The sequence below is a fragment of the Aegilops tauschii genome, chromosome 1, assembly GCF_002575655.3.
Source record: "Aegilops tauschii subsp. strangulata cultivar AL8/78 chromosome 1, Aet v6.0, whole genome shotgun sequence".
In the NCBI taxonomy this organism is placed as follows: domain Eukaryota; kingdom Viridiplantae; phylum Streptophyta; class Magnoliopsida; order Poales; family Poaceae; genus Aegilops; species Aegilops tauschii.
The window spans coordinates 6,652,427-6,656,928 of record NC_053035.3 but is presented as its reverse complement, the minus strand read 5'-3'; the positions used below and the strand labels follow the sequence as shown (position 1 = coordinate 6,656,928).

Below are 4,502 nucleotides of genomic sequence, written 5' to 3'. Positions count from 1 at the left end.
CGGGGGCTGCTCCGGGGACTGCTGTCCGGGCTGCTCACCACCACTAGTGGCATCCTCGAAGTGCCCGCCGGAGGCAGGCCGCCCGCCGAGGACCTGGCCCTCTTCACCCTCTGGGCCAGCGTCTCCGCATCCCTGCAAAGATGAAAACAAATCGAGATAAGCAGCACAGTCTGAGGAGACGGAGATGACAAAAAGTAACAAGATACTTACTCATCCTCCACCTCCTCTTCTGATGCCTTCCTCTTCCTCCTTGGGCTGAGGGACCCAAAGTCGAAGACGACCTCCGTGTCAACGTCTGCCCGAGGAGGGGAAGAAGGTGGAGTCTGGCCACGCTTGAACGAAGAAGAGGTTGTTGCTTTCTTCTTCGCCACCATGGCCTTCACCAACTTCCTCGCCACCGCGGCCCTTGTCTGGCGCACAGACCCCTCCTAGGTCTGCTGCGGTTGCACAGCCCTGCTGGGCTGGACCGGCTTGCCGGAGCTGGCCCGCCGCAGGATTCGCCCTCTCCCCATGACCGGAGGGTCGACAGCCTCGACCTCCTCCTCCTCCGACTCGTCGACCACATCTTCAATAAGAGGGGCCCCGGTGCTGGCGCTGCTGGCCTCCCCATCGGATTCCTCCCACTGGGCGAGCTCCCTCTCCTCCGCGGCTGCTGCGACCTCGTCCTCCACGCCGCCAGCGCTGCCGGCCTCCCTAGCGAGCTCCGCCTCCGCCGCCCTGGCGGCGATGAAGTCCAGCTCTGCTTGGGTGGTGTCCTAGATGAGCAGCGGCTCGTCGCGGACATACTTCTCCGCCAAAGTATCAAAGAACTCCTGCACCTGATCCGCTGGCGGCTCGGCCCAATTTGGGACGGGACCGTGTGCATTGTAGTCCGACATCATGGCGATGATGTCGGTCTGGCGCGAGTTGTTGCTCAGCGGGACCACCCCCGCTGGCAACCCAAACAAGGGCCCCTTGAGGACCTTGCCGGCCTTTGCAGCCTTGCCGGACCTCTCGGCCCTGCCGTCGCGGTTCACGTCGAGCTGAAAGATCCGCTAGCAGAAGTGGGCGTGCCCCATCACCGTGAAGTTGTTGTTGAGGCCAGAGTGAAGCCTCATGATGTCAGCCGCGTTTTGGAAGAGCCAGGCCGGTCTCCCCTTGTTGTGTAGTGGAGCGATTCGGCGGCGGATCAAGTCCGCCCCAATCATCTCCAGGGTGAGCCCGGCAACGGTGAGGCGGTGAATCCTGGTGGTGGCGACCTTGAGCTTGTCATCCTGGGCGTTGACATCGCCCCAGTCGTTCCTGCGAACCGGCGGCGCCTGACGAACCCGGAAAAATTCCGGCGGGTCGTCCTCCCCAATCCAGCACCACCGGCCCCGCCACTCTTCCAACCTCTCCTTCTGGGCGCCCTCCGGGTACGTCCCTTTGGACCTTGGTATCCAGGCGACGCAACCAGAGATGGCGCCTCCCTTTTGGATGCGAGGGTAAAACTAATAGCGGAAGGGCAATGAGTTGGGAAGAACTCCGGCGAAGCCCTCACAGAGATGGGCGAAAAGAGCCATGCACGCCACGGCATTGGGAGTGAAATCCAGAAGGTGGAAGCCAAATGTGTGCATGACATCATTGAAGAAATCGGAGAAAGGGGGGCAGAGACCGCAAGAAAAGTAATCGACGAAGAACGGATACCGATTCGGGGCGGCCTCGGCGCAATTGGCGGGGATGACACACGTGGCCGGATGCCCCGTCGTCCCCCCCCCCCCCCCCCCCCCCCGTCTTGCACCCCCACAGGGGCCTGAAGTAGTCCCGGAGTTCGACCGCGTCGACCGTCGAGGGGAAGTAGGCGAGATGCGTCCGCCGCGCCGCCAACTCGCTCTCCGGCGGCTCCTTCGCCCCGGCATCCTTGGCCACTCCCTTTCCTTTACTGGTTTTGGGGGCCATGGCGGCTGCGAGAGGCAAAGGACGGAGGACAGCGAAGATGCGGCGGCAACGAGCAAAGGCGAGAGCTTGAGAAGGAAGAAGAAGGGGACGGCGATTCCAAGATTGAAGAAGACGCAGGGGGTAAATGAGCAGCGCGCCCGCTGTTATTCCTTTTTACGGGGAAGGCGTGGGCCGCCTCTTTTCCCATTAAATGCGATGTGACGCATGCGTGTGGAGACCGCCCCACGCATGACCCCCACGTCACGCACGACCCTCCACGTGCGTGTTCAACGCAGGTCGTGGGGAAGCGCAGCGGACGAAACAGTTACTACGGTAAAAATACGCCCCACCTGCCCGCGCACCGTTCTGGGCCTAGCCCAACAACGCGTCGCGCTTATGTTGAGGCAGACGTTGTTGGTGTCTAATCAGTTGAGGCAAACACGAGTGTCCAAGGAGTGGAGGCACACAGATTATGTCATCATCGACCAACAAGAAATTGCCAACAGATCCAAACACGGAGATAAGAATAATTTCGTTGACATACTACTTGGTCAAGCTAGCAATACTGATCTCGCAGTAGTTCCCATTGTTGGAATGGGGGGCCTTGGCAAGACCACATTAGCGCAACTCATATACAATGAACCTGAAATTCAGAATCATTTTCAGTTGCAGCTCTGGGTACAGCGGGCATCCCCCAGAGAGGTCTATGATACCTTTGGATAGATTTCAAAAACTGGACAGCGGGCACAGGTATCTCCATGTATTGGATGATGTCTGGAACAGAGAGGTCTATAAGTTGGGAAGGCTGAAGGTCTGTCCTCAACATGGTGGCATGGGTAGTGCAATGTTAACAAGAACTCGTGATAAACAAGTCACTGAAATTATGGGTGCAGGTAGAGCCTACAATCTCAATATTGTGGAGGATTTCTTCGTAAAGGAAATTACTGAGGCTAGAGCATTCAGTTCGGAGAAAGAAAAGCCTGTCGAGCTAAGCAAGATGGTTGATGAGATTGTAAGCTGATGTTCTGGCTCTCCTTTAGCTGCAACTGCATTGGGCTATGTACTTCGTACCAAGACTAGCGTCGAAGAGTGGAAGGCTATATCATCTAGTAGCAGCATTTGCACTTTGGAAACTGGATTCTGCCAATATTAAAGCTTAGCTACAATGACTTGCCATCACACATGAAGCAATGCTTTTCCTTTTGTGCTATATTTCCAAAGGATTACAAGATTGATGTGGACAAGCTGATCTGACTATGAATTGCAAATGGCTTTATCCCAGAGCACAAGGAAGATAGTCTTGAAACCTTTGGAAAACGTATTTTCATTGAGCTTGCCTCAAGGTCATTCTTTTTTTCTCGAGAAAACGCAAAAGACCTTTCTGTTTCTTTTCATTGAAAAGGTAGGGAGTCAGTTACAGTCGTCCTAGGATGAATAATGAAGGATCAGATACAATGCTCAGTGCACGTCCCATAAAGGGGGTAGGACTACTCTAAGGCCTACTGCTCCGGCCTTAGCCCAGGAGTCGGCTTCCTCCTTGATCCGGTCGACTAGCGTGCCTAGGGAGGGCGTCGCGCTGTCGAAGACGTGGCTGTTCATATGCTTCCAGACGAGCCATGGTACGAGTAGCACTACGGATTGCAGGGCCTTGCGTTGTGCTTGCGGCGTGCCGCCACCAGTCCATGAGGGTGGGCTCCTGGTTGGGGATCGACGCCGGTATGCGTAGCCAGGCCAGGGTCTCATGCCATGCCTGCCTAGAGAAGGGGCAGTCAAGCATGAGGTGCCGGATCATTTCCGGCGCCTGATCGCAAAGAAGGCAGCACAGATGATGCTGCAGTCTTTGGCAGGCCAGTCGATCGGCAGTCCAGCAGCGATCCAGGTTGGCAAGCCAATGGAAAAACTTGAGCCGAGGGGGAGCCCAAGCCTTCCAGATCAACTTCCAAGAGTAGGAGTGCACTGATCCTTGGAAGGTAGCCGCGTAGCAAGACTGCGCCGAGTAGATGCCGCTCGCAGTCTGCTTACAGATCAGCTGGTCAGGAGCATCGCTGAGCATAGCCTGTTGCGTGAGTTGCCAAAGCTGTAGATACTGGCCTATCTCGTGGATGACGAGGACGCCCTGGATGTCATGGGCCAATGCGTTGCAGTTGAGACCTTCGGCCACCGTTCTAGCTTTGCGCCGGCGTTTGGGGATGCAGCTGTAGAACAGGGGCATGAGCTCGCCAACCGAGTGCCCGTTGAGCCATCGATCCTCCCAGAACAGGGCGTTCATGCCATTTCCAATGGTCATGTAGGTGGAGGCAAAGAACAGTGTACGCTCGTTGCTAGAAAATTGGAGGTCCAGCCCCTGCCAGGCGCGCCCTTCGTCCGTTCGCGAGAGCCAGAGCCACCGCAGCCTGAGCGCGAGTCCAACGCGCTCGACATCACGAACCCCAAGGCTGCCAAGCGCGAGCGGGCGGGAAGCATGATGCCAGTTCACATGGCAGTGCCCGCCGTTGGTGATGGCTCGCCCGGCCCAGAGGAACCCTCGTTGAATTTTCTCGAGTTGCTGCAGTCTTTTCTTCGAGGGGGCAAATGCAACCCGCTGGTGCACCGGGATAGTGCAAAGG

The 4,502-nt window shown here is 57.1% G+C and overlaps 1 pseudogene; it reads left to right on the top strand.

The window, feature by feature from the left end:
* The first annotated feature begins 2,292 nt into the window (after positions 1-2,292).
* LOC109745983 (putative disease resistance protein RGA4) lies at positions 2,293-3,294 on the top strand (annotated as a pseudogene).
* Positions 3,295-4,502: the final 1,208 nt, after the last annotated feature.